The sequence below is a fragment of the Melospiza melodia genome, chromosome 8 (assembly GCF_035770615.1).
Source record: "Melospiza melodia melodia isolate bMelMel2 chromosome 8, bMelMel2.pri, whole genome shotgun sequence".
In the NCBI taxonomy this organism is placed as follows: Eukaryota; Metazoa; Chordata; class Aves; order Passeriformes; family Passerellidae; genus Melospiza; species Melospiza melodia.
In genome coordinates, this window is record NC_086201.1 from 23,908,764 (window position 1) to 23,921,546 (window position 12,783).

Here is a 12,783-nt window from a genome sequence, read left to right on the forward strand (position 1 = left end):
TAAGGTCTTCTTCAAGTGTGAAGGTTGGCTTGAACCTCCCTATGAAAAATACCATAAAAACAACCACAGGAATGTTTTTCAATTTGAATAGTCACCACTTTTGCCTTGGGCAATCTTTTCCAGTCAGTTCTCAATGTGTAAGGCCTTTTTTTTCCTATTTACTAATCTGCTTCTTGTTCTTCTTCTGTATGACAAAACCAAGAAGAATCCTTTGATCCTTTTCCAAAGTAGATGTTCAGTTGTTTTAGCACAAAGGTCCATCCACCCCTCAAAGCACAAACAGCATCTTTAGAAATGTCTTCATCATTCTGCTTGGTGGGCTAGAGGAGCCCCTGGAAGTCTTGCTGGAGGCTCATTTTTTACCCTCACACTTGCCAGAGAAGTCTAAAATGGGATGATAGCCCTTCCAGATAGAGAGGGACCAAGTGAAGGCATCTTAGACTGCCAAGGCAGAAGTGCAGGATTGCACTCACCCCAGGTAAAGGTGCTTCCTTGGTGTCTCACTTAAAAATCAGAAGAGCACCTTTGAGTCTCAGAGCTGCAGCTTTCCCTGCCAGGGCATGCTTCGTGCTCAGGCAGGTTTCCTTTCACCCAGGTAGTCATGTTTGCTTTGGTAGCTCAGCTCATCCTTGGAAGGAAATGCAGAGGGCAGTGGCAGGAAGCAAGGTTTACAAAGAATAACAGGAGACAGCCTGAGCTGTTCCCAAACCTGCATTGCTCCCTGGAGGTCCCAAATCCCACATTATCTCCCAGCTATTGCTATTAATACTAGTGGCTATTTAAACAACCCCTGTGAAGGAAGTGCAGGTTCCCAAGTGATTTGAGGATTTCATTAGCCGTGAGTCTACTGGCCTGGATGTGCTAGAGGGCAGGGAAATAGGAAAACTTCGCTCATCTTAGTTCACTCTGCTAGAGGCTGTTTAGATCAGATCAAGATCCTGCTAACTCCATCAGGCTTTAAAGAGAGTTACTGTAGCTGTGTTCACTGGACCAACTTTGCAATGAGGAGACATCAAATCATAATGAAAGTCATTCCCACACAAGTAAGAGATACATTTTACTGTTTTCTTTCTCAGCCTTTTGGGAAATAAATGCTTTAAATTCCTCTCCTAATGTATTTTTCTTTGCATAAAAACAAAGGTCTTTTCCTGAGCTAGGCCCCAGCTACAAGATTTGAAATGGGATTAAATCAGAGCTCTTATAAATCTAAGGAACTTTCAAAGACATTATTTTGGTTTGAGTCATTAAAACAACCAGAACTCACTGGCTTTTCCCAAAGTGTTCAGACCCAGGGATTTGATACATGCATAATTCTAGTACTTACAATGATGGTTGATATTAAATGAGCTCTTTCTAGCTCCTGCCATGAATTTCAGATGCTCTGCTGGTTTAGTGCCTGCTTGTTCTTCTCTCCAAAGGAAACAACATGCAGAATAAATGATTAAAATCATGATGTCCCTCCTGAAATATGTAATTTATTAGAAGCAATTAGTACAGTGTGTGGCCCTCATCCAAATTTGCAACCCCTTAGGCCAGCCTGACGATGTCTGATGCATCTCATTACTTTGTGACTGAAGGTTAACAACAAACGTGGGTAGAGTCTGGAGACATTAAAGATTATTGTTAGTATGGTAAGCACTGAGTTTGGAGCCCATGAGAATCATTGTGGAACAAAAATCTCAGGCTAAATTTACTTCAAGTGGCACAAGAATGAAGTTTCTAAGGCTTTAGCAGTCACTACAAAAACTTGTATCTTTTTACATGGCAAACTCTGCAAAGAGCTTCCAGTGTTAACTAAGCACAGCAGTGTAAGAACACAAAACATCCCACTATTCTAGAAACAAAAATACCATGTCTTTTTTTGCTTCTACTTCATACATGGGCTTAAATTTAATTTTAAGAAATGAATGTTAGCTGTAACATCAGGCATCTTACACAGACTTCTGAACATCAAGTCCAGGCTCACAAATTGAACTGGAGCCCAGTCAAACTTTTCTTATGTGTGTGAGTCACTGACTCAGCCTCTTGCATTTTTCCAATTCTCCAATGATGATCCTTTTTCAAAGATGATTGTGCTGCGCATCAGTCATGTGGCCAGAACAGAAGATGGGGATGGTTTTCCATTATCCTCTCAGTGCTGAGTGGTACTTTGGACCTCTTTCCTTTTCCAGTAGGCTAAATGGCTGTGATTACTACTGGGCAGGGGGCAAGGACTACTGCACAAAACCAGGCAATGTCCAGTGGTTGGAGCAATTCCTGAGGTTGATTCTTTCCTCTAACACCTTAGCAGAGCTGCCATGTCCCTGGTGGAACATCTCTTCTTTAGCCTGGTAGTACCAGCTCTCCACCACATTCCTTTTAAGTAGAAAATCTGTCTCAGTAAGTTGTTTCTTGGGTTACAGAAGGCTAAGCTCTGCCTCGTTTTTCACGTGCACTGCTCTGGTTTGTTCATGTGTTGTGATGGCACAAAATGCCATCAATGCACTTCATTTCCTGGGTGGAAGGCCCACAACTGTCTGGATCTGCTGAAGAACAGGGAATAGAAGATTTATGCTGCAGTTTTGTATCATTGTGCTTTTTCCTTGTCCCTAACTTGGTCACAAGAGGTGCAGTTCTGTTTCCCAAACTACTTGTTCTACTTGTTCTCATCATTTAAATACTGTTCTTATCCACATCTGTGTCAGTGCCCCTCGATACAGCCACACCACTTGATGCAGAATGGCCTTGAATGAATTCCCTGGCTATCTTTACCAAGATGTTACCTTCTAGTGCCTGGTCTCTTTCCCCCTCTCTCTACCCTTCTCTCTCCTTCCTCAGGCTTGGACAGTAGGATGATGACAATAGAAAGTTAAATTAATTAGTGAATCACTGAGTTGGTGACAGGGATACATCAGATTGCTGCCATCTCAAGTTCAGCTGGCTGCCACTGCTATGGTACTGCCCAACACGTTGGCAGACACTGGTGCTGTCTGTATTTAATTTCCTACTGTTGGCAGCTTTGAATACATTTCATTTCACACAGCTGGCAGCTTCTGCTTCAAAATGGCTCTGGCCTTGGCTGCAACAAATACTGCAGCACCTACAGAGAGACCAAGGTGTCCAGTGGAGACTAAGCTTGACATCTGCTCCAGAGTAAAACTGGGATGTTTGTGTTACAGCCTCCATTACCTGGAGTGAAGAAGAAAGGGCTGTGTTGAGCACTAATGTCAGTCCCTAAATTACCACGTGTGGTCCAGCACAGGCCAAATTCTGGGGGAGTATTTCTGCTGGCCACATCTGGCTCAGTGTGAAATCCACATATCTGATACAGTTCCTTCTGATCTTGTGCAATGAATTCCAAAGGGGCCTCCTTCTAAAGGTACAACTTTATTTTTATGATCGAAAATAATCTTAGAGAACTGCTGTGAAACAGCATTTATGACTTGAAAATAGTGTTATGAAGCATTGTTGTATTAAATACAAGGCAGTGTAAATATCATACTGTTTCTAAGCAGTAACAGACAACATTAAAAACCTTTTAAAAGCTAGCAACATAAAATACTGTAGAACAAAAATATGGGAGACATAGTACGTGTTTTAAAATGTAAAGTAGAAATCCCAGGAAAGGCAGCATGTGTTGTTCTGGTTACTTTTTTTACAAGATGTATTTATAGTGAAATTACAAGGATTTTGGCAGTGTTGAGTTCTGAATTGAAGCAGCTTTTGAAGAAAAGATAATATTTTTATAGGAGAACATGTAAGATTCTTATGAAGTCAGCCATTTGACAGGGCATTAAATTTTATTTCCTTGCTGTATGTTCTATGCTGGAGGTTAACAACCAAGCCACATGGCAGACCCTGACTGCAGCCAGCCCTACTGTAATAAATAATAATTGCCCCTCTGTTTCATCTAAAGCTTTGTAAATCTGGAATTTGATCCCAAGCAAGATGGCAGGATGAAGACCTAGACTGCACAGTGCTGCTCCTGTTCAGTGTTTGCCATCTCCCAGGCAGGCAGGGCAGGATTGTGCACGCAGTGAGGGCAAGTGCATCCGTCAGGGAGTGAGGCCTTGGCTCAGTGGGGAGAGCACGCTCCTCCTGCAGCACTGCCAGGGCCATGGCTGGGGCCTGGGGGAGCTTGCTCAGGCCATATTGGGGTGCTCTGGAGGTAGGTTCATTGTGTACATACACAGGTACCTCTCTAAATAGTGTACTTCTAAAAAGTCCCCACAGTATGCCGGCTGCTGTCTCATGTAATTTACCCTCAAAAAGAAAAGCCTTCCCTGCATTTTGTACCTCACTGCATATTTCTACAGCCCCTCTTTGTCTATTAACGGTTCCTCTCCATGTAGTCAAATTTCAGATATAAAAATCCCCACCCCTCCAAAAGTCAAAGCTTTCAGAAGACAGAATGACTGCAGGCAGGCTCAAGGTTAATAGTGAATTTGTACAACATGAAAGGCAGCACTGTGCATTGAGCAGTGGCATCAGCCTGACACAGCAAAATCATCCCATGACCTTTCAGCTACGATTCCATCAGCTGTGCTGCTCCTTGTGGGCATGTGCAAGGGGGTGCCGGCTCACAGCCACCAGCCCAGCTCTCACCACCTGCTCTGCTCCTCCTGGGACCAGGGCAATGATTTCCATGAGAGTGGCTGCTGGCCACAAGCTGCTCTTCCAGGGACAGTAGCTTGCCATTAGCTCTTTGCTTCAGGTTTCACCCTGACCCGAGCCAAGGTCCCAGTAGCACATTAGCTTTGTGACGTCTCTGTTTCTGAACAACCTGGTCCTTATTTCTGTGGTTAAGCTAAGAGAAACATAGAGAAACCATGCTTCTGATTTTTAGGGACCATCTGTGCTGGGTTTCTTGTGGTAGGGATTTTTAGTATTTAATTTTTTTTTCCTTTTGAAGTGGATGCCTATTTGAATTTATCAAAACCCAAAAATTTTCTACAGAAGGCCATGTGGTTCTTCTCCCCTCCATAATTTCTCCCTTCCTTCACCCCTTGAGATGCAACATTGCCCAGTATAGCAAGAACACAGAGTTCCCAAAACCATCCTCCAGAGCTTTGGCATGGAGACAAGAACACGAGCAGCTTGAAGATTTCAACCACATCCTTTCAGGCCTGCAGCTAGCACTGAGTGCTCACATGAATTATGTGTGTGACTGTGACCAGAAAAACACAGGAAATACTGCAGCTAGCATATGGATCTGCAAAGGGATTCATTTTCCTGTGAGCTGCACAGGCCAGCAGGATGTTGTTTAAAAGCTCTCATCTGATGGAGCTGCTGGTTTCTCTTGAAACAGAAGGAGGGAGGATACTTCAGGCTTTTCAGCTCTCACACAACCTGAGAACAAGCAGTGTCATTCCACAGATCTTTTATAGCCAGAGGAGATGCTTAGCAGGCTCTGAGCAATTTACAGAGTAACTGTTTCTGACAAGACAATTAAAGAGTTGTGGGATCTAGAAGGAAAGCACTCCCCTGAAGTGTTTGCTGTGGCTGTCCCAGCTCAGGGTGCACCTCTGCTGTGTATGCTGGCACACAGCAAGCAGAAAATGTGCACACACATCTGGTAAGCCCTGGGAATGCTGCAGGTTTGTGGGCTACTCCCTGCAGTGGCATCTTTCCAGGTGACAGGGACACAGGGCACACCTGGTGAGGTGCAGGACACCCACAGGCACCTCTCCAGCTCAGCTGGGACTGGGGGCAGCCATGAGCCCCACGGAAGGAGTGGAAGGGAGAGCAGGGGAAGCACAGACACTGCCAGAGAGCAGCAGGGAGAGGGGCTGCCTCTGCCCCAGCACCAGGTACCCAGGGACTGGCCAGCTCCCACAGGGCCAGAGGGAGGAGGCAGCCTTCTCCTGGCTTTTTCAGCAGTGAGGAGAAATTATGTAAATTCAGCTTCCAATGTCCTCGCAATCTGAAAGTACAGAGTTTTTAAAAAAAAAACAGTGGGATTTTTGGCATGCAGGCTCCCTCTAGTGACTCCTAGTGCAGCTCCACTCTTGGATGGAAAGAACAGTTACAAGGAGTGGAATGATATCAAATCTGACTAATTTCAACTTAAAACCTGTGAGATCATTACTGCCTTTCATCTGCATTCCAGCAGTGGAATGAGTGGTTAGAGCCTGACTTTTATTTCAACTCACTCTTAGCAAGAGCTAAAGTAAGAAGTGTAAAAAACTAATTTTTACAGAATCTATGACTGTGATCTGAATGTGTCTAAACCTTTAGAGGAGAGCCTACCTTTTCTATATTTTGTCTATATTTTCCCCAATTAAATTGAGTATACTGAGTCTGTAAAACTAAAATTTGGCTTGTCCCTACCTCTAAACAGACTTACCTTCTGTAGCTGAAATACCGAGCATTGTTTCATGCTGTCTATAGCATCAGCTTTCGTAAGTCTTTGCTGATGTGATTTTCTAGCTGTAAGACTTCCCACTTTTAGCCTCCTAGCTTATTTTAAGATAGTCAGGCTACAGAGGGGCTCCAACTGGACACATGGGCTGGAGAAGCATGTGGTTAATCCTAAGAATGACAGAAGTTGCCTGTGAAAGTGTAAGATGGTTTAATTTAAAGAAGCTGTGTTTAGAAAATGCTACTCACTAACTTTTGAGGCCAGTGAGTTCTAAGACATAGTTTGTGACAGTAGCAGAGCTTTTGACTTCTGTTATTATGGAGCAGCTGATTAGAGGTTTGAAAATGTGGCCTTTAATTTGGTGGAATTACTGTAATCCTTTGACATAAGGGAACAATTCTGCCAGTGCTATGATTTTGACCTACTCTCAGGCAGACAGCTGCCTGACTGAAAGTGGTGCTGATGTCAAAAGTGAGGGCTTAGCAATTCCAGCAAATGAACACACTGCCCAGTAAGGTTTGGTTTCCAGACAAGTGCTTTTTCAGAGGAGATTCTGGCTATCTAACAGGCTTCCCAGGACCCGTCAAAGCACAGCACCTTTGAAGGTCTGCCTGCACTGAATTCAAGCACACTTACCAGCAGTTCTAAGCCTGTCTTTTAGCTGTGAAAAATTGGGATGGAAAAGTGTCAGCTGGAAAGCTCTAATCCTCTCCTGATTGCTGGCCCCAGCTGCCTGGTCAGAGCAGCACAGGGGCCGTGAGGAGGAGAGTTTTGCAGTGCTGCCCGGATTCATTACTGACATGGAAGCCACCTCTGCATGTTTTTCTGATCAAGGTTCTGGGGTATTTGACCAAGAGCCATCCTCCACAGAATCAGCTAAGAAATATTTTCTGGTTTTCCAAAGGCTAAAGCCACCCCTTGATGGCTGACTGCAGGAGCTCCTGCTCTTCATGTGAGCTCCAAAGACTGGCTGCCTTCTGCAGTCTGAGGGCTGGCAAGGGAGGGAAGGACCAGCAGAACAAGGTGGTTCCATAGATGGTTCCATACCAGGAGAGGTCGTCTGGGGCAACAGAAACCTCTCTGTTTACTCTTTAGGCCACTGTACGTGGGAGATGCAGCCCCTTCAGCCATGGCAAAGCTGACCCCTCTCTCCAGTGCAGGTTCTGGCCAGCCTGTGGAGGGCCAACAAAAGCCTTTCTGTGCAAGGAGCTCCTTCCCCTGACTTGTAAGGGGCCAGTGCTGCTTCAAGGCATTCCGAGAGGGAAAAATGGAAAGTGGAAAGGCAATGTCTCAGAGAACAAACTGGAAAGTAGCCAGGCATTTGGAACATGATTTTTGCTGCTCTCATACAGTCTTCATTGTAATAATTTAACAGTGAGCCTTTTGACTGAAAGTAGCCTCAAATGAGCCTCAAGATTTGTCATTTAAAAGGCTCACCATGACAACTGAGGATGGTATGACTTGAGCTAAGAAAAGAGTTAGCAGCAACCAGCAGACATTTAGAAAATTAGTCATACTTTGTTGCTGGGTTTCTGAATGATCATTCACAAACCTCTACGGGGCCATGGTGACCTGCGGAATATGCTGATGATCTGATCTGCTCCAGATCAGATCTGTGACCTACATAAACCCATCATATTTGCCAATGCCTCAGATCATTTGTTTTGGTTTAGTCATGCATATTAGAGAGGAAAAAAAAGTAAATGAACTTGCAAGGCTGAATAATGTCTTGGGCTCATAATCACAACTCATGAGAATTTTTTTCTCCTCATTTTGAGCTGAGATGTAAAATAATACAACACATGGAGGAGGTCTTTTTATTATTTATATATTGCCATAATGCCAGCCTAGTTTAAACTGCCCCATTGATGCTCCAGATTCTTTTCATTCTAAATGTTGGAGGTCCCCCATATCTGCTGCTGTTTGAATGTTGATTTACCATTTACATCAATGGTAAATCACAGAGTGACAGCCTGACTTTGCTTTTTCTAGGCTAATCTAAACAGCAGTTTGAGAATATCTAGTGCACCTGCTTTCTGTATCAACTCATTTATCTCATATCTCGAACTTTGAAGCCACATAAAACAGTAATTTACAGTATTTTACATAAATTCATTGCAGATAATCAGTAAGCTGGGGTTTTGTCTTTATAACTGGAACTTAACATCGATAACATATGTTGACTCTTCTTTCTTTAACAATAGTAGGAGAAAATCTCATTAATTTCCGGAGGAATGGGACTAAGATCTGTATAATAAAGAAAAGACCTGGTTATGCTCAAACTCATTGGCCACTGGACCAAGGCCCACCCTTGCATGTTGGTTATCAAGCTTCTGTGAAACCTTGCTTAACAGAAACTCACAGGCGTGGGTACCACTCAGAGTCCCTTGGGACTGCTGCACTGTGCATCATTTTTCAGTCCTTCTCCACAAAGGACAACCCAAAGTTTAGAAAACTTTCAAAGGCTGTATCAAGCAGACTGTTCACAGTTACCAACATCTATAAAGCAAAATTTTCCACATCCCTTTATTTTTCTTTTGCCTCCCTCGTGTTTTTTCTGTTCACTCACTCATACACGGGGGAGTTGCCAAGGCCTGAGACTGTGTGTTTTGTTGTGTTTTATTGTTGTCATGTCATAGGTAACTTTTTGATACTCTTTGAACCGCCAGCAGCTTAGAGACCACCCAAGGGAGTGGCTGCCTTGGGACACACAGCCTGGGCTCTTGTTGCCAGATCTTCTTGGAAGCAGGATTAACCTCTTGCCATAGGTCATCTGGTTTGACTATTGAACATGAGCACCAGCAGATGAAATAATAGCTGCCTGCTTGTAGGACTGAAGCCATTCTACTGGGTGGGCATGAAGAAGCACAAGGAGAGATGTGTAAAATGCATCTTGTGTTTGCATACAGACATCAGCCATTGTCTGTCTCTCTGTTCATACTCAGTAACATCCACTGATCACTGCACACAACAATTCTTGTCATATCATATTGGGGTTAATGAAGCACCCAGGAACCCACACCAGGAATTCAGTCCATGCCACATAAACCTTGTTCAAACATTTAACAGAAGCTGGTTGTTGCAACAGGGAACTGCCAGCTAGGGTGTAGCAATCCAGCCCAAGTACTGATAGAAAATGTTAGGGAGGAAAGCAACAGTCTTCATCTCAGCAGGCTGGCAACAAAAATGTTCTCAGTGTGTTTCTGAAATTTCATAACTGAGGATTTGGATATAGCTATGGAGGCAGATAGTTGTACCTCTCCAGAACTTTAGGAGAAGGAATGAAAATGCTAATCTAAAAGCCTAGCAATCTGAGAAGCAAAGCTGTATCATTTCCTGATTTGAGTAGAAATGATGCCCATAATATACGATGAAATTCAATTTTCCTTGAAAACATAAATAGCCACCATTAGTCTGAAATATATTGGAGGGAATCAATGGAGGCAACTCAAGGGGGAAAGTAGTGGCAGGAGAAAAGGTACATTTATAAAGCCAGGAGAAGGAGATGTGGTAGTAGTGAAGACCCCAGAAAAAGGAGAGTTTCGAAGTCTGGATAAATAGTAAAAACTGTATGAGACACATTAAGCAAGAAAAAACATGCAAGACTCAAATGACAATTGGATATGGGGATCTAGAGAGGAGTGGAAATCAGAAATGTGTAAACCTAAATATTAGGAAAAAATGACAGTGTTGTTCATGGTAGATGAATGTTTTGGACAGGACTTCACATCAAGAGCTTGATTTTGACCACTTTGAGGTGCTGTCTTAGACTTCCACCAGCTTGCACAGAAGATGCGCTCTAGAGTTTTAACTTGGGCAGAAGGGAAAATGACTCTCAGAGAATGGCAAGGAGAAAGGATTACAACAGCAGAAGAACCAGCTTGCTGATATCTTTGCCTCTGATATCAGCAGAGGAAGGAGAACCAAGGCAAAAATTGTCAGAGGCAAAGATATCAGCAAGCTGGAAAAGATGGAGAGAGAGGTCACTGGGAACTTGGCCAGAAAGCTGAGACTGGGTCCAAGGGCAACTGGATCAAAGGAAATGGAGGGTGGGCTGACAAGGTGGAACCAGTGAGCATCATTTTTGGTGAGCTGAATGGTAGAAAGAGAAGAAGGGGAGGCAAGTAGGGCTAAGGATAGGGTTAATGGTTTTTAAGAATTACTAATGAAAGCCTAAGCACTGAACTCTGACTTGTATGCAGGTTGAGCTTATCTAAACCACTCAATGAAGTAAAAATGGATTAAAGGTTTCAGGAACTGATTGTACAGATGAAGGAGAGAGATAACAGGCCATTTATGCAAAGAGGAAACAAGAGAAAGCTCAAAATAGGTTTTTGGGAAACTGTAGCATTTTTCTTACTGTTCTGCTCTTGTACGCACTATATATACCCTCCTGTATTTCAGCTGTTTGAAAAAAAATTAAAAGTTAAATATTTAGTAGGATTTAATTTCTTTCCAGCCAAAGAACCAAATTTTTGATCAAGAAAGTCAAAATGCCTAGGAGATGTGTGTGCAGGGGTAAGTTTTGAGTTTCTCCATGACCAGTAATGACAGCTGTGTTTCTGATATCTTCTCCAGATGGGGCAGAGAGAAGACAAGACACAAATTTCTTGCATTTGAATAAATTGGGCAGCGTAGCTGGCATGTACCTGACAGTGAACATTTGAAGATGATGAACTGGATTTTTCTAAACTTCTATGAAGCATAAAGTGCCAAGAATGGAGGCTAGTGAAGCTGTATTCTGTTGAACTGAAAATCAGAGAGGAAAAGTTTTTAATGATCATTCAGCTTTTGTCAAAGAAGGTTTCTGCCAGGCAGCTGCTCCTGCAGGCTCTGATGGTCCTCAGCTCCTGCTGGAGGTGGGAAGAGCAGGAGGCATTGATGCTTTTCAGAGCTGAGACGGTGTCCTGTGCCTGTCAGAGCTGGATTGTGGTGCTCGCGGCAGGGACAGGCTCTGGACTCTCCCACTGGCACTGACCAGCAGAAGGGAGCACGTTCCATCCCAGGGAGTACCAGATGTTTCTGGAAACATCTGGCAAACATCTTGTGAAGCCTAGGGAGTCTGTGTTACTCCTGTGGAGCAGGTGCCTAACTGAGCAAGAAAGGCCTTTCTTGTGAAACAGGGTGCACAGGCCTTGGTTTTATTAGCACAGTGTGGTTCTTTAACCTGTTACACCTGCAGGCAGCTGAGTATATTCTTTTAATTGGCAATCAGCACCCCCAGGCACCACAGCCTGGTAGTGCCTGAGACAATGATGTGCCCCTGAGGCCTCAAGGGGAGATGAGCCATTTCAGCAGCAGTGCCAGCACCCAGAGGAGCAGCTCTGTGCCTCCCTCTCAGGAATCACATTTTTCTGTTGCAGTTTCACACACTGGGCCACAACTGGGGTGTGATTTCTATGTGAGATTTTGGGGGTCTCATGGGTGTATCTGTCACATACAAGAGATGCTCCAGGTTCACTGACTTTAATCCCATTATTTTCATCCCCTGTGTTTGAGGAATACAAGGCTCACACACATATATATATATGTAAATCACAGTGGAGCACATAATTAAGAGTTTGTATGCTTTCCAAAATCAGCACAGAAATATTGATTCAGCCTGGCCCCATGGTTTTAAGTAGTGAAGAGGAATCTTGTTCCTCAAATAAGCCTGACTGGTGCACTTAGACACTTCATCACTTTTCCAGAGAAAGGAGTCATTTGAAGCTCCCAGGCGGATCAATATGTAGCCCATGTAGTTAATGTTAGTACATTGTTATAAACTGTAGAATGCATTTACTGAGTTTTGATTTCATAAAATCATACAGTCATTTACGTTGCAAGGAACCTTGGGAAAGTCCATACTTCAGCCAGATGCATAAATCAGAATTAGCACCAAGTTTAACAAGGTTGTCCAGTGCTTTGTCTAGTTCAGCACTGAAAATCTCATTGAAGAGACAAATCACATTTTCACTGTGAAATCACACCAGTGTTTAAATACACTCACTGGAATAATTTGTTCCTTATATCCAGTCAGAAAATATTATCTTCCAATTCACAACCAGACACCTTCACCTTCTGGGTACCTTTCCTGGGTACAGGCAGGCTGCTGTTAGGTGCCCCAGAGGTGCCCCTGAGCTGATAACAGCAGCTGCTGTTATCTCCTGTAACCGTGGGGCCATCCCTGCACATGGAGGAGGCTGCCCTGGAAGAACTCCCAGCTTCCTTTGGCTCTCCACAAGGGCTTTCCATTGCACCCAGCCCAGCCAAAGACCTGTGGTGGATGCTGGATTTAATGACATTAATTTGAGGTGTTTTTTTCTGGTTGTTTTTTTGTTGCTGTTGCTTGTTTGGGGTTTGTGTTCTCTGTCTGTTTGTTTTGTTGGCATATTTTAAATCAAAACTTGAATTGGGAAAAAAAATCATTATGAGGAAGACACATTGGAGAAACATAATTGAAA

General features: G+C 43.5%; 1 protein-coding gene across 1 annotated transcript in view; it reads left to right on the plus strand.

Annotated features, from left to right (window-relative positions):
• PPP1R1C (protein phosphatase 1 regulatory inhibitor subunit 1C) overlaps positions 1-12,783 on the plus strand; it is a 41,139-nt gene that overhangs the window by 23,528 nt on the left and 4,828 nt on the right.